At 40.9% G+C, this 22,626-nt stretch overlaps 1 protein-coding gene across 1 annotated transcript in view; it reads left to right on the top strand.

The window, feature by feature from the left end:
* LOC135558524 (CREB-regulated transcription coactivator 1-like) overlaps nt 1-22,626 on the top strand; it is a 65,536-nt gene that overhangs the window by 6,961 nt on the left and 35,949 nt on the right. The gene's annotated exons all lie outside the window — the stretch shown is intronic.

Here is a 22,626-nt window from a genome sequence, read left to right as displayed (position 1 = left end):
CTCTGTTTTTGCCAGGCAAAACCAGAGGAAATTAAACAAGCGCTTTCTGGTCACTGATGTGGATATGTGCACCCGCCTTTGCGTGCTAATGCTGATGATTGGTCAACAGTCAAGACGGGAAACTTTTTGTTTCTGAAGCACCGATTTAGATGTTTTTAAAATGATAATTTTGTGCAATGCCCTAGACCTACATTAGTATCCACATTTTTATAACCAAATCTACAAATCTTATACAAATGGTAGCCTCGTGTATACTGTATGTAGCCTATTCAAATATGTATCAAAATAATTATAGGCCAACTCGCAACCTCCCCAAAACCTTCACTGCTCTAGTTCTCAACCTGTGTTGATTGACAGTTTGCTGGTCCAATCAGAGGGTTGAGTGTGTGTTTCACTAGCCAGTCTGTTTTGTTTGCAAGTGCGATACTGTCTCTGGGTGCCAGGAGAGTAATCCACAGAGACTCCGTGCCACAAAATGATTGACAAAACGTTACAAAATCTGGCCAGATAATTTCAAGTCAAAGTGGAGTCTTGAGGTCTCAAGTTATTTTCTTTTCTATCAAGTCGAGTCTCAAATCATCAGATTTGTGACTTCAGTCAGACTCCAGTCCATGTCATGTGACTCGAGTCCACATCTGATTATTACAAGTCCATTTACCACTATGAATATTCTGATGTGAATCAAAAATATGCATTCTCAGAGTTCTGTCACATTACCAAGTGATTCGTACATTTGTAGAAAGACATTCGCAAGTCAAATGGTTTGAGCAGACCTGGAGGACCTTTTTTACTCCTGGCCAATCAGCTAAAACCACAGCCGCCTATTGCTCCAACCATTGGCTGGATTGTTCCATCAGTCAAATCTTAGGAATTAGCTTGAAGAGGAAAAGAGAAGTCATTCCTACAAAGTAACAACGTTACTTAATCCTCGGCCTGAAGTACTAGAATAAAAGTCTACTTGAAGGTAATTATCTATTTCATATGTGTACATCGATTGATTTTTTTTTTTGTGAAAAGGTGTGTTTAATGTGAAATATAATGGTACATGTCAGACAATTGACAGCAGCTAACGTTAGCTAGCTAGCTAAATTTAAACTTGTTCTTGGAGTTTATTCACAAGGTTAGTCAGAATAACATGTGTGGATATATTTATATCATGCAGAATTGTAAGCTTGTAACTTGAAGTTCATTCAATAATACAGACGTTGGTGATTTCTGTCCCAGCGGACTGAACTGCTTGCAAGTTTTTGTAAAATTTAGATCAGTTAGTTGAATGAGGTGTTGGTGAAGTGCTGGAACAAAACCTATACACTCCAATGTAAAACAAAATAATATTGACTTGACTAAATAGAGGTACCGTTTTATTTGGTTAATCTATGCATGTTTCTCGTCTGATTTCCAGGAGCCTGGTGGAGATAGTCGATACAACCATACGAGTCCTGCAGGCCATTTCCCTGCATCCCGGTTGAGACCTACCAGCAGGAACATGGAGCACTCCATGTCAGTAAGTAATACATTTTTAAAATATACCGTCCCTATGGAAGGTATTCAGACCTTGACTTTCCACATTTTGTTACATTACAGCCTCAGTATTACACACACAATACCCCATAATGACAAAGCGAAAAACAGGTTTTTAGACATCTTAGCAAGCGCATTAATAAAAAAGATACCTTATTTCTCAATTCTGTATACTTCTGGCCCTTCTTTGGACACTGTTAACTAACCTCCAGGTGAGCTTCAATGCCATTACAACTCTCCTTCTGTGGCCTCCAACTGCTCTTAAATGCAAGTAAAGCTAAACACATGCTCTTCAACCGATCGTTACCAGCACCTATATTTCACTGGTCACCCCCAAAGCCAATTCCTCCTTTGGCCGCCTTTCCTTACAGTTCTCTGCTGCCAATGACTGGAACGAATTGCTAAAATCACTGAAGCTGGAGACTCCTATCTCCCTCACAAACTTTAAGCACCAGCTGTCAGAGCAGCTCACAGATCAATGCACCTGTACATAGCCCATCTGTAAATAGCCCATCCAACTACCTCATCCCCATATTGTTATTCTTTTGCTCCTTTGCATCCCAGTATCTCTACTTGCACATTCATCTTCTGCACATCCATCACTCCAGTGTTTTAATTGCTAAATTGTAATTATTTTGCCACTATGGCCTATTTACTGCCTTTCCTTATCTTACCTCATTTGCACACACTGTATATAGACTTTTTTCGATTGTGTCATTGACTGTATGTTTTGTTTATTCCATGTGTAACTCCGTGTTGTGGTTTTTGTCGCACTGCTTTGCTTTATCTTGGCCAGGTCGCAGTTGTAAATGAGAACTTGTTCTCAACTAGCCTACCTGGTTAAACAAAGGTGAAATGAAAAAATGTACATTAGTATTCAGACACTTTGCTATGAGACATAAAATAGAGGTCAGGTGCATCCTGTTTCCGTCTACAACTTGATTGCAGTCCACCTGTGGTAAATTAAATTCATTGGACATGATTTAGAAAGGCACACACCTGTCTATATAAGGTCCCACTGTTGACATTGCATGTCAGAGCAAAAACCAGGCCATGAGGTCGAAATAATTTTCCGTAGAGCTCCGAGACAGAATTGTGTCGAGGCACAGATCTGGGGAAGGGTACCAAAAAATGTATGCAGCATTGAAGGTCCCCAAGAAAACAGTGGCCTCCATCATTCTTAAATGGAAGAAGTTTGGAACCACCAAGACTCTTCCTAGAGTTGGCCTCCGGCCAAACTGAGCGATCGGGGGAGAATGGCCTTGGTCAGGGACGTGACCAAGAACCCGATGGTCACTCTGACAGAGCTCTAGAGATCCTCTGTGGAGATGGGAGAACCTTCCAGAAGGACAACCATCTCTGCAGCACTCCACCAATCAGGCCTTTATGGTGGAGTGGCTAGACAGAAGCCACTCCTGAGTTTGCCAAAAGGCAAAAGACTCTCAGACCATGAGAAACAAGATTCTCTGGTCTGATGAAACCAAGATTGAATCTTTGGCCTGAATGCAAAGTGTCACTTCTGGAAGAAACATGGCACCATCCCTATGGTGAAGCATGGTGGTGGCAGCATCATGCTGTGGGGATATTTTTCAGCGCCAGGGACTGGGAGAGTCAGACTAGTCAGGATAGAGGGAAAGATGAACGGAGCAAAGTACAGCGATATCCTTGATGAAAACCTGCTTCAGACTGATCAGGACCAACCGACTGGGGTGAAGGTTCACCTTCCAACAGGACAACGACCCTAAGCACACAGCCAAGACAATGCAGGAGTGGCTTCGGGACAAAGCCCAGACTTGGACCCGATCTAACATCTCTGGAGAGACCTGAAAATAGCTGTACAGCAACGCTCCCCATCCATCCTGACAGAGCTTGAGAGGATGTGCAGAGAAGAATGGGAGAAACTCCCCAAATACAGGTGTGCCAGGCTTGTAGCGTCATATCCAAGAAACTCATGTCTATAATTGCTGCCAAAGGTGCTTCAAACTACTGAGTAAAGGGTCTTAATACTTTGGTAAGTGTGACTTCAGTTTTTGTGTTAAAAAAAAAAAATGGGGTATTGTGTGTGTGTGTGTGTGTGTGTGTGTGTGTGTATATTGATGGTTTAAAAAAATTATAATTTAGAATAAGGTTGTAACCTAACAATGTGGAAAAAACTCAAGGGGTCTGAATATTTTCACAAGGCATTGTATATAATACTCTATACTCATGAGGAGTCTAGAAGCCCTATGCACCATAAACCTGTCTACTTCTGGAGTAACTCCATGTCAAAGAGACTGAGGGTTTGGCAGGAGGCCTTGGGACTAATGGGGGAGTCAAGGGTGAGGGCTTAGGGGCAGGATTCGTACGGTCATGAAAATACTGGAAAAGTTATGGAATTTTGAAATTGTGTTTTCCAGGCCTAGAAAAGCAATGGAAATTACATTAATAATATGTTAATATAATTTATTTAGAGGCGAAAGAAACCCACACCTATTTAGGCGAGGTGCTGGCTAGCGGAGTGGAATACTTTAAAAAAAATAATAAAAGGAGTGCCACACACTCTAGGAGCTCAGATGCAAAAATATTTGTCCCAAAAGTTTGAAAGACAAGCTTGTCTTCTTCACCCTGATGAAGGCAGCTTGTCTGTCGAAATGTTGGACATTAAATATTTTTGCATCTGAGCTCCTAGTGTGTACGGCACTCCTTTAATTTTTTAAAATATAATTTATGTAGGCACATTCTTTAAATATTTTATTAGTCCAATAAAAATAAACTTATCAGTATCACCTGCATTTGTGCGAGATGAGTGGGTTGTTGCTCAAGGAGAGAGAGACTGTCAGACACTGCAGCAGCAGGTAGGCCTAGCCCAGGCCTGGGCAATTATTTTCCATGGAGGGACACATTAGAATATATTTTTGCCATCGTGGGCCAGAATCATATTACAGGATTATACATTGTATGACTGTGTTGACATCTACTGTAAATCACATCCAGATATGCTACTTATTTTACTTAAACACAGAAATAAACCACCTTCATTTTCTCCTTTTGGTAGGTATTTACATTATTAAACATGCAATGAACTACATGGAGGGAAAAGTACATTCAGCACCACGAACAGAACTCTTTGCACAAAAACACAAGGGAGCTCAACATTACATTTAAACTACTCAATCAGTGTGAGGAGTTAAGTCTCTGATGGGTGTTGACTAGAGCAGTGAAGTCGATTATAGTTTCTGACGTCGCTATGCACAGGATTGCTTAGGAGGTGAGTCGGTAAGAGATGATCTGACTTGTTATATTTCATCACTGAAAATATCTGTTCACATACATAGGTTGACCCAAACAGTACAAACATCTTCTGAGCATGACTCCTAATCTTTGGAAAGTTTTGTTCAAGAGATGCATAGAACCTCAGTGACATTGTTTTGAATAGTTTTCCAATCACTGCATCAGACTGAAGATCGATAAGCTCAAGTTGCAGGTCAGTGGGAGCGTTATCCACATTGAAGGTGAGAGGAGGGGAAACCAACAGCATGTCATTTTCCAACACTTTGAAATCCTCCAAACGACGAGATAACTCACTGTTCAAAGCACGCAGCAGCGATGTATACTTATCACGCTGGTCATCTGATAGGGAACAGACTAGTAGTGTCAGAAGGTGGGTGAGATTGTTGGCTTCTAGCTGGCGGGTCAGGAGTAATTTTCCCTGTACATCTGATGTGCAAAAAAGGCCCTTCCCTTCTAGTTTGGAATTCAGTTCATTCATGAGGGCCATGATGTCCACTGTGAAGACAAAATCAGCCAACCACTCTATCTTGCAGTTGAGGGAAATACACATTTTCCTTTCATTTGCAAAAACTCCGCAATCTCCAACTTCAGGTCCCACACCCTTTTTAAGCACATTCCCCAATCTCAGCCATCTCACCTTTGTGTGGTAGGGGAGATCTGCATGACAGGACTCTCTTCCAACAGTTAGACAAACTGCCTGTGGTTTTAAAGATTTTGCTCTTATGAAGTTTACCACTTTAGTGACAACATGGCTAATTTTCAGAACACATTTACAGAGCACCTCCTGATTACTAATGCAATGCAGGAAAATACTTTTCTGATCTTGGTTCAGCTCAGCTACTTGATCTTGTATCCTTTACAAAAAGGCCAATGTTTTTTACTGTCATGTTTGGGCACCCATCAGTGGTCACACTTGATAACTTTTCAAAACTCAGTCCCAGCTTTGCCACGCACTTATTAACCGACTCCAACACATCTTTCCCTGTGGTTGTGCTCTTCATTGAAGCAAACTCCTCTGTAATTTCAAAGTATGGGGTTATGCCTCGTAAGAATATCAACAACACGCCGTGTCACTGTTCGTTTTGACAGGTAAACATTTTTAAACAGCTCTTTCTTGTCGGGGAAAAGTATTGCTGCAGAGTCAATACATCTTTTAAAATGAATTCGCCCTCAGCGAATGGCTTACTATGTTTAGCAATTTCGTGGGACAGTACATAGCTAGCTCTCGCAAGTTCGTTGTTTGTGGAATGCAATTTTGTGAAAAGTCCTTGCTGCTTTTGCAACTGAGAAAGAAATTCTTTCGATGCAGTTCTGCTCAGAAAATATATTCCTATATTTCTCTGCCTGCTTCGTCTGGAAGTATTGGGACAAGTTGTAGTCTTTTAAGACAGCGATGCTCTCTTTGCACACTAAGCACACAGCTTTCCCTGATTCTTCAATAAAGAAATATTTCGATGTCCTCTCTTGCTGTAACACCCCACATTCGTCTACTTTCCTTTTCTTTGAAAAACTCATTTTTGCGCAATTTCTAGCGAGCTACTATTTGTAACGGTGACGTTTGTCAGCCTGTCAGTCACTGTCTGTCTTCGTGCAGTTGTTATTTATACGTACCTTCAAAATAAATGTTCCACGAGCGGTGGGAGTTAAATCATTACACAAAGGCGAGTATTTATTGGCCTTTTAATTTGAATAACAGTAATGTTTTGAAAAACGTATTTAACACATTATTTGATCTGAGCATGATTCCGCGGGCCATATTGAATGGCCCAGGGGCCGCATACGGCCCCTGGGCCGGCCTGTACCCAGGCCTGGCCTAGCCTATAGAATAGAGAACAGACTAACTAGGTAGCCAATTCAAAACATATCTTGTACCCTCTAGTTAACTGTTTCGCTATTAGCATGTTCATGTTTTTGTCAGGTCTCAAACTTTCCACTGACACTTGTGAATAAGGCCATACAAACTGTTTGACTGTTTTGAACGATTCATATGATTAATTTCAACTGTTTTTTAAATATAAAACAAACGATTCACTTTAATTGTATTAGTGACTCGAATCTTGTGAATTACATTTTATAGATGTATCGGATTGTGGCTTCAACTTGTTTTGTAGATCCTTCCAGTTGATTTGGACATCCAATGTATGGGACATTGCAACTCGCTAGTCAGCCTGCAAAGTAACCACTACATTAATAACTGCTAATAGCTAAACTAGAAAAGGTACATTTCCTGAATAAAACATGTAGGCTTGCTCAGCTGAATAAAAATATTTGTATCCTACCAAAGCTATTTAATCTGATATATTTACTGAGTGAATTATTTCAAAAGGCATAAAATGTATTTGGTTAAATGTTATACAGGACCAGTCAAAAGTTTGGACACCTACTCATTCCCAGGTTTTTCTTTATTTTGACAATTTTCTACATTGTAGAATAATAGTGAAGACAAACTATGAAATAACACATATGGAATCATGTAGTCACAAAGTGTTAAACAAATCAAAATATATTTGAAATGATTCTTCAAAGTATCCACCCTTTGCCTTGGTGACAGCTTTGCACACTCTAGGCATGCTCTCAACCAGCTTCATGAGGTAGTGACCTGTAATGCATTTCAATTAACAGGTGTGCCTTAAAGTTAATTTGTGGAATTTCTTTTCTTAATGTGTTTGAGCCAATTAGTTGTGTTGTGATGGGGTGGTATACAGAAGATAGCCCTATTTGGTAAAAAACCAAGTCCATTCAAAGGCCAGAACAGCTCAAATAAGCAAATAGAAATTACAGTCCATCATTGCTTTAAGACATGACATTGTCAATGCTGAAATGTAAGAACTTTGAACATTTTTTGAAGTGCAGTCACAAAAACCATCAAGCGCTATGATGAAGCTGGCTCTCATGAGGACCGCCACAGGAAAGGAAGACCCAGAGTTACCTCTGCTGGAGAGGATAAGTTAGATTTACCAGCCTCAGAAACTGAAGCATAAATAAATGCTTCAGAATTCAAGTAACAGACACATCTCAACATCAACTGTTCATAGGAGACTGCGTGAATCAGGCCTTCATGGTCAAATTGTAGCAAATAAACCACTACTAAGACACCAATAAAGACCTGCTTCCAAGAAACCGGAGCAATGGACATTAGACCGGTGGAAATCTGTCCTTTTGTCTGATGAGTACAAATGAGATTTTTGGTTTCAACCGCCATGTCTTTGTGAGACAGAGTAGGTGAATTTCATGAGCTCTGCATGTGTGGTTCCCACTGTGAAGCATGGAAGAAGTGTGATGGTGCTTTGCTGGTGAGACAGATTTATTTAGAATTCAAGGCACACTTAACCAGCATGGCTACCACAGCCTTCTGCAGCAATACGCCATCATGTCTGGTTTTCACTTAGTCTCCCTATCATTTGTTTCTCAACAGGACAATGACTCAACACGCCTCCAGGCTGTGTAAGGGCTAATTGACCAAGACTGAGAGTGATGGAGTGCTGCATCAGAGGACCTGGCCTCCACAATCACCTGACCTCAACCCAATTGAGATGGTTTGGGATGAGTTGGACCGCAGAGTGAAGGAAAAGCAGCCAACAAGTGCTCAGCATACGTGGGAACTCCTTCAAGACTGCTGGAAAAACATTCCAGGTGAAGCTGGTTGAGAGAATGCCAAGAGTGTGCAAAGCTGTCAAAGGCAGCTTCATTAAATAGTACCCACAAAACACCAATCTCAAAGTCAGCAGTGAAGAGGCAACTCTGGGATGCTGACCTTCTAGGCAGATTTGCAAAGAAAAAGCCATATCTGACTGGCCAATAAAAATAAAATATTAAGATGGGCAAAAGAACAGACACTGGACAGAGATGGCCAGCATCCTTGAGTCGTGTCTTCACTGTTGACGTTGAGACTGGTTTTGTGGGTACTATTTAATGAAGCTGCCAGTTGAGAACTTGTGAGGCGTCTGTTTCTCAAACTAGACACTGATGTACTTGTCCTCTTGCTCAGTTGTGCACTGGGGCCTCCCACTCTTTCTATTCTGGTTAGAGACAGTTTGCACTGTTCTGTGAAGGGAGTAGTACACAGCATTGTTTGAGATCTTCAGTTTCTTGGCAATTTCTCGCATGGATTAGCCTTCATTTCTCAGATCAAGAATAGACTGATGAGTTTCAGAAGAAAGGTCTTTGTTCCTGGCCATTTTGAGCCTGTAATCGAACCCACAAATTCTGAAGCTCCAGATACTCAACTAGTCTAAAGAAGGCTAGTTTTATTGTTTCTTCAATCAGGACAACAGTTTTCAGCTGTGCTAACATAATTGCAATAGTGTTTTCTAATGATCAATTAGCCTGAAATTCATGAAATTCTACCTAAAATGTGTATTAACCCTGTAGGGAGAGTGAAGTTATAGACATGATACCACTTCAACCACAGTGAGGCTGCCTTCAAAACAAAATGCATTAAACGCATGTCCAACACAGCTGTTTGGTCAGGAAAAATGCTGTTCTATATTTTTAATTAGTTGAATGAAGGATAGTCTTTGCTACTTTTCTGACGGATAACACAAGCCTCTCCCCGAACACACTCCTTCATTGGAAAACCTATTGAGTTGCTGTGTTTCATGCATCCATTTGTCTGATTGGAAGGCACCCTTTCTATATTCCTCAATATTTAACAATGTTAACGCTCTTGCTCTCTCATTCAATTGCATTCTGTTCCTCTATCCATTTCTCTACAGGTGCTACAGAGAGAATATTCCAAGGACCACCAAAGCCTTCTGGCCAACAACCTGCAATCTCTCCAGAGTAGAGAAGTAAGCCCTGCTGGTGGTAATATACTTTAAGCACTATGTAAACCTCCTTCACTATGGCTGTCTGTGTGATGACATATAGCATATTATCCACGGTCACTGGTTGGAATGACTACTCACTCCAATTCATACTCTCTCCTCCCTCTAAAAGTATCCCAGACAAACTAACGTGTCCTTCCTCCTATCCCTAGGTGAGTCTGCTGGGCCATGGAACTCTAGAGCAGCACGTGTAAAAACCTGCCACCCTGTTGTCAGCCATCAGCAGACAGTTAGTTCCCTGAGGAGGGATGCAACTGTGAAGGCTTTTCAATGGCCAAATGTAGGGGGGAGGGGGTTGATCCCCAAACGCAATAAAGTTTTGTAGTTTTGTCTACTCATGTTCTTTAAAAAAAACAAACAATGTAGTTTAATCCATATAATTTTATTTGTAAAATGTTGCGATATGCCTGGCTGGGCCTCTCTTGCTTGCAGCGCATGCTGCCCAAATTGTGGGCCCTTCCGACTAGGCTATGCCCAAATTTTTTTTAAAGAAGCAATTGCTTCTCTGTGGCTAAATCATCCTTTCTTGTGTAGTAGCCTATTTTTAATGGTTATGTATTTCTGTATAGACAGGAGTAAACTAATTAGGCTATATAATTCAATTTACTTCAGGGACAGCTTAGCTTCCCCTAGCAATATGGACATGCCCCCTGTTCCTTTTTAATGTGGCATGAACACAAACAGTCATGATGTTTTCATCTGATTGTCAAACATTCACTTAACAAAGGTGCTCCTGTAAGCTATCCGTACACATTTGTCCACTCACAAAATAATTTCAGCATCCAAACCAACGGTGCACTATGCATCTGCAATTTGATGACTGGAAAGAGACATCTGTTACAAAACATCTACATGCATTGTAATGACATTCTGCGATTGTCATTAGGCTTACACTTATAGACTGAATTGATGCATCCACTGTTGTCCACATGTGCCTCTGTCTCAGCCACTCATCTCCGCCTTATTCACAAGTGTCTCAGCCACTCATCTCCGCCTTATTCACAAGTGTCTCAGCCACTCATCTCCGCCTTATTCCCAAGTGTCTCAGCCACTCATCTCTACCTTGACAAAATGTAAGTGTTCTCCTCAAACCACAATGCAATTTGGCTCATAAACCATCCGGTTTCCAGTCAATTCGCAAATGTTAGGGCATGTTGTATTAATTGTGATAGGCTCATGTTTTACCGGTACGGCGTACCCACACAATCTTTGCGTACTGGACCATGCCACCTTACTTTCACCCCCTGTGTATATAAGACATCACAGGTGTGCCTACTACATACCTATCCCAGACAAGCCTGAAGAATAGGACAAATAGACAAGTGAATGTCAGTTCTTTCAGTCAACTGGGTTTGACATTTCACTACTGGACACACCCTTTTTTGCAGTCATAGTTTGGCCAATAAGAGCTTTGTGGATGTATGCTCCACATGTCTATATAACACCCTGCACCGCTCTGGTTTCCTCATTCTTAGCCTCTTCACAAGTCTATTGGTTTACTTGCCTGTCAAGCAGCTCTCTTCAGAAAACTAGCTCTCAATTTCACTGTTTCTTTTAGTGGGGATTAACACCCCAGCACAGAGCATTCAGTGGCTAATTTTCAGGAATTCTGCAGCTTGTAAGCAGTGCTTTTTTTCGTCGGCTAGCTACAGTACACCTGTTGCCTGGCCTACACACAATTGGCATTGTTACCTAGCTAGATCCACTGCTTTCACATCCCGCTAATAGCAGTTTCACAGTTTCTCTTTCTTTCTTCTTCTTCTACCAGGGATCTCTAGCTCTCCGTTGGTTTCCACCGCTCAGAGTTAGCTAGCTAAACTCTAAGTGTCTTGGCTAGTTGGTGGGCTAACGGTATCACTGGTGTTTTAGCTAGCAACCTCTGGGCTAAACCGCCATTCGATTTGTTTGGCTAGCAAGAGCGGTGCTGTTTCTTCAGTGTGTTACCCCACCATTGAAGCACCACCCCTTTCACATTCCCCTGTGAAAGATAACCCACCCATTTGTTCTACCTCAAGTTACTTAGTGTCAACACTTGGCGCTACAGAGGGTAGTGCGAACGGCCCAGTACATCACTGAGGCCAAGCTTCCTGCCATCCAGGACCTATATAATAGTCAGGAAAACCCATAAAATTGTCAGACTCCAGTCACCCAAGTTATAGACTTTTCTCTTCCACCACAAGGCAAGCAGTACCAGAGTGCCAAGTCTAGGACTAAAAGGCTTCTACCCCAAGCCATAAGACTGAACAGTTCATAAAATTGCCACTGGACAATTTTTTTTGTAAGTGTCAATGATATGAATGGGCAATTCACATACAATATCCACTTCATAAGCATTGACTAATACCTCTAGGGTCCTTTGGTTGTCTTGCAGTTCTGCTTTGTAGTGATCTTACTCCCTCCACCTGAAATGCAATAACGAAAACACGAATAACAATAATCCTAGTCACTCAGTTTGGCAAACTGTGCTAATTAAAAACACTCAAGTAAATGTGTACAAGCCTATACAGCCAAATTATACAAAAACAATAGCCGGTTTACAGAAGGGGAATATCTTGCCAACTTTCAGTCCCCAATTAATCAACAGGCAGTGTAACAGTAGTTTGACAGTGTTCAAAAGTCAGTAACAAGTCTAAAATATAGCTAGCAAATATCGTTTTTATTTTCTAGAAACCTAACATTTAGGTAGTGACGATTGTGGGAGTTTTTCCCCCAGCAGTTCTAATTTGGCTAACGTAGTTTATGGCATAAACTTTATCAGATGGTTAACTAGCAAATATATTTGTTTTCCCCTCGCATCTAAAGCTGCCTGCTAAAGCTACCGTTAGCCAGTTGATAGTAAAACTAGGATGAACATCAAAAGCCAGCTTGCTAAAGTTAATTTAGCTGCTGTCAATGGAGTTCGTCTGAAATTTACCATTTTATATTTCACATGATAAACAAGCTACTGTCATGCCTTTAGACACACAAAAATCGATGTACACAAACGATTATTTAATCTAGTACTTCAGGCCAAGTAACATTAACGTTACTTTGTAGGAATGATTTATATTCAAACTACTTCCTGAGATGTAATTGACAGAACAATCCAGCCAATAGTTGCTGCAATAGGCGGCTGTGGTTTTGGCTGATTGCGAATATCTTTTTACAAAATGTACAAAACCTACAAGTTTACGAGTCTCTTGGTAACGTGACAGAACCCCCGAGCAGATAACATCTGCAAGTGTATTTTTGATGCACTTTAGAATATTTATAGTCGTAAATTGACTTGTAATAATTACAATAAATTATGCTTCCAAATCTTATTGAATATATTCAAATGTCAAGTTACACATTTGCGACCATTGTTACATTTTTCACACGATACAAGCTTGAAAATTACACATTGTGATTCGTACTTGCAACCACTAATCTCAATGTGCGACCATGAAATTAAAAATAGAAACCCACAGGGTTCTTTCTGTCATCCTTATTATCACATAGGCGTGTAGAGCTAGCGACATTGGCATAGCGCACTGACTGAAGTACTCCTTGGTTTATGGAACAAGCATCCCGACTGCAGTGTGCAGTTCGGGGCGGGTCTTAATGTGGGCGGAGCCAAACGTTTGACCCCGCCCATCTTTGTTTTTGTCTGAGGTTTGACAGTCACACTAAATACAAACACACACGTTTGCGCACGTCACGCGTTGAATACAAACGTATTTCATTTTAAGATCGTAATAAATATTATAGGAATTACCAGCAGATGTGTTGTAACACTTTTTGCTTCATGCTATATTTGAGACTAGCTACTGATATTGTTGCAGTGAACAGATTTGTCATGTACTGTTAAAATTGTGTTGATAAATGTTATAACTTTCATTATATTATTTCATTGAGCATATATACACAGTTACTACCTTTCCTGATTTATAATACTATTTACTTTCCTAATGAGAATGGAGACACTATACCTTATAGACATGCTGAATGTACAGAGATCAGAAACTCGGGGTGACTTCTACTTCATCTTTACTAAACAACATAACACAATTAACAATTTTAAACAATTAACACAGCAGACAAAAACAAGGTTTGAACACTCCTCAAATGGCTTCACTCCTGCTCCTCAAGAGGAAAAGACAGTCATTTTCTTGTTGTCAACTGCCTCTACATAGAACATCTTATCTCTCTGTAACTGGAACATGAAGGGTTCCTAGAGGATAATATGTTCCTCTTCATCCAGGCCATCATACAACCATAGTTCTTTAAGGGTTGTAATGCAGTCTTCCCCGTCCATCCCAATTACACTAGGGAGGGAAACGGTGCCTTTAAATGTTTGGAGTTCACACCACCTTGCTGCCTCTAGGGTGTCTCTTTTCCTTGAAGAAAAGGGAACAATAAATATTAAGAGTAGTGCCTCATTGGGTCATCAAGTCAAATTACACCCCAATTTCACAATACCACCATGCAAACAAAAGCCACAATTATTAAAGGGGTTTTCAGTGATATCTATAACTACTCAACAAGTCATCACAACTATTATATCTTGCCATGCATCAAGCCTTCAGCATTACACACAGACTACATACCTAGTTCACAGCTCCCAGTTTGCTGTGCATTTTGTTTTCAGTATCGTCTAGAAAGAAAACATATTGTGGTCATTAAGTAATGTAAGGGAACCTCTAAGGATGTGTGTACAAGAATGAGGTGGATGCTGATGTAGCATCTTCTACATCATCCTGAAATATATTGGAGAGGGGCGGGGTTAATACTATACCACTCGTCATATGAGAAAAGGGGGTGTAAAGACTATACCACTCATATGACACCTACATGTAATGTGTTTTGTTTTCACCTCCTTTTTCAATCATTCAACCTCTCTTCTTCAGACCTTAGTAAGTGAATGACGCATTCAATATGAAAATATATTCAGGACAGTCTGTCTACAACGTTTTTTAATGTTCAATACTGACGGCATGGGAAAATTCTGCAGGAGAACTAGGCACCACCATCGCTTAATTTGCTGCATGTTTTCCTTTGAAAAAGAAAATTGGCCAATCGGATGGGGGTCCCAACTACAACAATAATGATAATAGTTAATACTTTTTTTGAACACAGTTGGAACTGAATTAGTATTTTTCACAACATGTATGAATTTTGCTGGACCAGAAAATTTATTTTCGACTGCAAACACACCATTTCGCACATCAATATACTCACATGCCAAAAATCTGTCATTGGACACTGTTTCAAAGCAATGTGTATGCTTTCTTCGTAAATGTGTTTAACTTTTTCTTATTTAACTTCAGTTTGCAGTGTGGACAAGTTACAATGACTTTTCTTGACTTGCCATGTATATTGGAACCTGGTGATTTCATTATTGTATATACTATGGGTAGGCTGTGTAGGCTCGCTCGCACATTTAGAGCCAGCCAAACACATCAAGGCATACATTGAAGAAACACAGAAAATCAACAATCAAATCGATTACATAACTGTACATATAAACTTAGGCTTACTGCTCAAGTAGGCAAATTTGTCCAAATAACATTCCCTCATTGTGAGCAATTAGCTAGCTCACGTGCAAATTAACAGTATGCTAACATCGGTGCGGTAGTTGGTCATATAAACACATACCACTGCACTGGTACAACATGAATATTACAAAGTACATTATGCATAATGACAGTCTCACTCACTTCCATGGTTTATATTTTTATGTAGGTTAGGTTCGATTAAGTTTGGCTTTCGTTGACGTTAATACCGCAACGTTTACCTCAACTTGGATGACCTTGAAGGAGCCTGAAAGGGTTCGGTTAAACGCGTTTGACTCCACCCACATTGATCCCTGCCCCGAACTGCACACTGCAGTCAGGGGCTTCTCTTATGGAATGGAGCAGGATTGGCTATGGGCGGGGTCGACCTGGGCTGGGCCTGCCCACCACACATTTTCATTGGTTGAGACCCATTCGCATTCCACCACGTAGCCTGGGTAGTGAAACGTTAGCACGTACATGCAACAGATAAGCTAGCTAGTTAGCTGGATAACATTCTAGCAAATATGGTACAATATGAAATGAGCAGAAACTGCTTCTCCAATAGAAATTCCATGCTTGTAAGCATTGTCATTGCAACTTTGGCAAGCTACGCTCATGCGCAGAGACATGTCATCGGGTCTAATGGCCGTCTCGCACTGAACAGCGCATGTACAGGCCGTCAAATCAAAGGCACTCTATATATAAAGTTGATTTTGACACTTTAAAACGTGCCAGTTTGTCACATGGTTTGAGTAATAACAAGATCAACGACTTAATACATTGGCTCGAATCTAGGTTGTGCCATTAGATTTCGAGAACATTTTGGAACTAAGTAAGAATTGTTCATTTCTCTCATTGACGTCTCAAACTCCAAACCCCGGCCTGTTCTGCTTCGCAAGTGTTTCCAGAAGTCTTGCGATGTTGTGCCTCTGGGTTTAGAAACTCTGATTTTGACCAATGGGTAAAATAATGTTAATTCTATAGATAATCCTATTAAGAAAACCAATGGTCCAAACCTCATGTCTCTATCATAATCCACTCAAAAGCATGGCCGTGACTACAGTACATATGAGGACACCGAGGTCCAGACCAATATCATTTTTTCTAATTTGAAATATATATTTTTGTACACAAAAAATCTACATATAAAGTATTTTGTACACAATAAAGAAAATAAATTATGGGTCAACATGTAAATATTCCTTCCAACGTTGATCAAAGATTTGGCTCCCGGAGTTGCGTTTTTAGCAGCACATTCACCACTCTCTCAAATGGCTAACTCCGCCCTCTCACCAGGGCCCGCCCTACCTTACCTCCTTGTCCCTCCAAATAAAATATTGAAATATGGATCATTTGTTTTACCGAGATGCGGCCCGACAGAAAGATACATCAATCTCAGTTAAAGCATCAGTGTGAGCAACACAGTACCCCTCTGTCTTAGTATGTGGAGACCAAAGCATTCCTAGTCAATCACCAAGTATTTATGTACAAAAGCCATCAAAAAAGGCTGTGATAAAGGCTTGCGCTTTTTTGTTTTTGTGTTCCGCTGTTGGCGGTATGTGCACTTGATTCAGAAGCCCAGCGCACCGGGTAAGCAAAGTGTTCCCATAATGAATCATTTCATTTATCTGAAGGGACAAACTCTGTGTACTCGACGGAAGGGAACTCTTAGGCTAAATTAGTGCAGCTACTGAGATGGTCAATCAGATAGCTCAAATCACAGTGCCTACTGTGCTTCCACATCCCCGGCCACAGCGAAGTTCGATACCAGCCTACATAAGATTTAATCACTTTTAAAACCATGACCACAGAGAGTCTGTCAGAGAATACAGCAATGAGCTTCTGTTCTTAGGAATGATTTCTTGTTGAATTTTTCATTCATCACTGTCAACACTGTTTTTATTCAACACTACTAGAAAACATAAAATGCACTTCTCCCTACTTTCACTCACGCTGCAACTGCAATGAATGAGTAGCCTAGTGTATCGATAGCCCTGCGTTTGAATTATTATTAGCAGCTCGTACACCCACTATTTTAATATTGAAGAATATTTCACTTTCTCTGTTCATAGGAACAACATACATTTCTACATGAGGCAGATGTGGTGCAACTCGAGATTTGCAATCAGGTGGAAAACTGTGTCACCTCTCTCTAGTCAGTTCCACCGGAGGAAAGGAAGGACCCTCTGCTGCTCTCTCCGGCTGCTGAGACTAATGCCATGTTAAAAACAACTGGGAACTCAGAAATGTACGACTTCCGACTTCAGTGTGTTCTAAGACAACTGGGAACTCATGAAAAAATTAGATCCGACTGGGAAAAATATTTTTAAACGGTCATCCAACTCGGAATTCCAAGTCAGAAACTATTTCACTGACTTCAATGTTAAAACATTTTAAGTCATGTTTTGAAAAAATCTGAGCGGTAGATCTCAACTTGTTTTTTGACCGCGAAAGTGATCACTGGTGTACACCATGTATCTGATGCTGTCTGGACAAAAAGAGACTGGCATGTCATACTATTTCTGTCAAGACAGCATCAGATACAGTGTGGAGAACAAATATTTGATACACTGCTGATTTTGCAGGTTTTCTTACTTACAAAGCATGTAGAGGTCTGTAATTTTTATCATACACTACACTTCTACTGTGAGAGACGGAATCTAAAACAAAAATCACATTGTATGATTTTTAAATAATTAATTTGCATTTTATTGCATGACATAAGTATTTGATCACCTACAAACCAGTAAGAATTCTGGCTCTCACAGACTTGTTAGTTTTTCTTTAAGAAGCCCTCCTGTTCTCCACTCATTACCTGTATTAACGGCACCTGTTTGAACTCGTTACCTGTATAAAAGACACCTGTCCACACACTCAATCAAACAGAGTCCAACCTCTCCACAATGGCCAAGACCAGAGAGCTGTGTAAGGACATCAGGGGTAAAAGTATAGACCTGCACAAGGTTGGGATTGGCTACAGGACAATAGGCAAGCAGCTTGGTGAGAAGGCAACAACTGTTGGCGCAATTATTAGAAATTGGAAGAAGTTCAAGATGACGGTCAATCACCCTCGGTCTGGGGCTCCATGAAAAATCTCACCTCGTGGGGCATCAATGATCATGAGGAAGGTGAGGGATCCGCCCAGAACTACACGGCAGGACCTAGTCAATGACCTGAAGAGAGCTGGGACCACAGTCTCAAAGAAAACCATTAGTAACACACTACGCCGTCATGGATTAAAATCCTGCAGCGCACGCAAGTTCCCCCTGCTCAAGCCAGCGCATGTCCAGTCCCATCTGAAGTTTGCCAATGACCATCTGGATGATCCAGAGGAGGAATGGGAGATGGTCATGTGGTCTGATGAGAAAAAAATAGAGCTTTTTGGTCTAAACTCTACTCGCTGTGTTTGGAGGAAGAAGGATGAGTACAACCCCAAGAACACCATCCCAACCATGAAGCATGGAGGTGAAAACATCATTCTTTGGGGATGCTTTTCTGCAAAGGGGACAGGACGACTGCACCGTATTGAGGGGAGGATGGATGGGGCCATGTATCACGAGATCTTGGCCAACAACCTCCTTCCCTCAGTAAGAGCATTGAAGATGGGCCGTGGCTGGGTCTTCCAGCATGACAACGACCCGAAACACACAGCCAGGGCAACTAAGGAGTGGCTCCGTAAGAAGCATCTCAAGGTCCTGGAGTGGCCTAGCCAGTCTCCCAGACCTGAACCCAATAGAAAATCTTTGGAGGGAGCTAAAAGTCCTTATTGCCCAGCGACAGCCCCGAAACCTGAAGGATCTGGAGAAGGTCTGTATGGAGGAGTGGGCCAAAATCCCTGCTGCAGTGTGTGCAAACCTGGTCAAGAACTACAGGAAACATATGATCTCTGTAATTGCAAACAAAGGTTTCTGTACCAAATATTAAGTTATGCTTTTCTGATGTATCAAATACTTATGTCATGCAATAAAATGCAAATTAATTACTTTAAAAATCATACAATGTGATTTTCTGGATTTTTGTTTTAGATTCCGTCTCTCACAGTTGAAGTGTACCTATGATTAAAAAAAATACAGACCTCTACATGCTTTGTAAGTCGTAAAATCGGCAGTGTATCAAATACTTGTTCTCCCCACTGTATATGGTCTACATATAGATGGGTGCTGTTTCGCTCGCTTGGATGCTTTCTTTGGTGTGATATACTGAACAAAAATGTAAACGCAATATGTAAAGTGTTGTTCCCATGTTTCATGAGCTGAAATAAAAGATCCCAGAAATGTTCCATATGCACTAAAAGCTTATTTCTCTCAAATTTGGTGCACAAATTTGTTTACATCCCTCTTATTGAGCATTTCCCAAGTTAATCCAGCCACCTGACATGTGGCTTTTTAAGAAGCTGATTAAACAGCATGATCATTACACAGGTGCCAATAGGCTACTCTAAAATGTGAAATTTTGTCACACAACACAATGCCACAGATGTTTCAAGTTTTGAGGGATTGTGAAATTGGCATGCTGACTGCACTAATGTCCACCAGAGCTGTGGCCATAGAATTAAAAGCAATTTCTCTATCAGAAAAACATAGTTTTAGAGAATTTGGCAGTACGTCCAACAAGCTTCAACTGCAGACCAAGTGTATGGCATCGTGTGGGAGAGCAGTTTGCCGATGTCAACATCTTGTGAACAGAATGCCCCATGGTGGTGCGGTTATGGTATGGGAAGGCATAAGCTACTGTCCTCGAACACAATTGCATTTTATCGATGGCAATTTGAATGCACACAGATACCGTGACAATGAGACAGTCTATAGGGAGGAGGTCAGAGACCTGGCCGTGTGGTGCCAGGACAACATCCTCTCCCTCAACGTGATCAAGACAATGGAGACGATTCTACAGGAAAAGGAAGACCGAGCACGCCCCCATTCTAATCGAAGGGGCTGCAGTGGAGCAGGTTGAGAGCTTCAAGTTTCTTGGTGTCCACATCACCAACAAACTATCATGGTCCAAACAAACTAAGACAGTTGTTAAGAGGGCACGACAACTCCTATACCACGCGGTGTCAGAGGAAGGCCCAAAGAATTGCCAAAGACCCCTTGCCCATTTTGCAATGTCTGATTTCTGATTGTCTTAACACACCACGTACACCACCAATAAGCTGAGCTTCTCAGTCAGTTTTTCTTCACCTCACACAACAAAGTATTCTTTAAATTTTAATATTTAAATTTTACATCAAATGACAGTTCCTCTGGATTTGAAAAATCTTTCCAAAACTCGATGTGAAAGAGCAAAATATCATGATCTGATGATCCCATATATCCAGTGGAAGCATTATAAAAATCAGCTGTCTGTCCCGAGCTCACTGGCGCAGGAAACTCTGAGGGCTTGGAATAGGCTCGTTCAGTGGAGACCAACCCTTTCTGAGTGAAGATCACTTCCTGAGTCAAAATGCAAGGCGAGATCTACGGCTCAGATTTGTTTTATTTTTACATTACTTAAAAAATGTAAGCCTATGCAACATTAACCTTTTAAAAACAGTACTGTAGCAATGAGGTTTGTGCAGTAGGCTATATGCCAAATACATTATCACCGCATATTGGCTTTGCTTGAATTGTCGTGCCATTGCATTGTGGTTCTGACCATTTAAAAAAAATATATATTTCAAAATTTGAGGTAGGCTATATGATCACACTCGTAATAGATCAGTTGTTGTATTACTTGTGAGGCACAGCTGAGCGAGCATACATTTAAATATTTTACTGGGCTGATGGGGCCTGCATCTGATGGTCAGTCTTAGTGCAACCTGGTCTCATAGCATAACCTTAACCCTTTTAGCTAACTCTTCCCCTAACCCAAACCTTAACCCTTTAACCTAACTCCTAAACTTAACTCGAACCTTAAACCCTAACCCCTAGTAAACGTTACCGAGCGAGCGAACATTAGACATCTAGCTAGAATTTGTAATATATCATATGTTTTGCAAATTTGTAATATATTGTCCATTTAGAAAATTCGTAACATTGTACATTTTGCAAATCGGAACATACCATACGACACATACCACGGAACATACCATACGATACATACCACGGAACATACCATAATACAATACATACCACGGAACATACCATACGATACATACCACGGAACATACCATACGATACATACCACGGAACATACCATACGATACATACCACGGAACATACCATACGACACATACCACGGAACATACCATACGACACATACCACGGAACATACCATACGATACATACCACGGAACATACCATAATACAATACATACCACGGAACATACCATACGATACATACCACGGAACATACCATACGATACATACCACGGAACATACCATACGACACATACCACGGAACATACCATAATACAATACATACCACGGAACATACCATACGATACATACCACGGAACATACCATACGACACATACCACGGAACATACCATAATACAATACATACCACGGAACATACCATACGATACATACCACGGAACATACCATACGATACATACCACGGAACATACCATACGATACATACCACGGAACATACCATACGACACATACCACGGAACATACCATAATACAATACATACCACGGAACATACCATACGATACATACCACGGAACATACCATACGATACATACCACGGAACATACCATACGAAATTAATACATAACATATCTGAAATAATGTTGCAGATTTACATACAGAATAATACAAAATGCTCGGAGACCAGGTTGCTCAGCAGAGGGAGAGAGCAGGAGGAGACAGGGGTTCGCCTCTCAACGTCCCTCCGCTCTCCCTTTCCTCTGTTGACACTGACCAAAAAGGGACACCGTCTTCCACCTGATGGTGAAACTCGAGTAGTACAGCATTATTCCTGCATAATGCACAAATTCATGTTGTTACTCCTATGAACAAAGAAAGTGAAATATTTCTCGATATTAAAAAAGACCCAATCTGCTAATAATAATGCAAGCCTATCAATACACTTTCCTACTCATTCATTACAGCTGCAGTGTTGGTTGTAGCGTGAGTGGAAGTTTGAAGAATGCACATTTTAATAGCCTCTAAGTGTTGAATAAAAAGTGTTGACAGTGCTGAGTAAGAACTTAAACATGAACTCACTCATAAAAACAGCAGCTCTTTGCTGTATTCTTTGACATTCTCTCTCTGGTCATGATTTGAAATGTTTTTAAATATCACAGTATCAACAATGCTGTGGACTTTTTTTTAAGCCTGCTGCTTTACTGTAGACACGGTAATTTGACCCATCCGATTGGCCAGGGCTAGGCCTATAGTGCACTTAATTTGCTTTCCGGGAAGGCAGAGTTTGTTGCTTCAGACACATGAAATGGTTCAATATGAGAACACTTCAAGGAATTTAGCTCTCTTCTTGGTGACACTCGAGCTGAGGTCAGGAAAGATGAACACCTTGCATCCGCAGAAATGTAGCTGGTCTCTCTCTA

The sequence above is a fragment of the Oncorhynchus masou genome, chromosome 17 (genome assembly GCF_036934945.1).
Source record: "Oncorhynchus masou masou isolate Uvic2021 chromosome 17, UVic_Omas_1.1, whole genome shotgun sequence".
In the NCBI taxonomy this organism is placed as follows: Eukaryota; Metazoa; Chordata; class Actinopteri; order Salmoniformes; family Salmonidae; genus Oncorhynchus; species Oncorhynchus masou.
The sequence above is the reverse complement of the archived record's forward strand: the minus strand, read 5'-3'. Positions and strand labels throughout refer to the sequence as shown.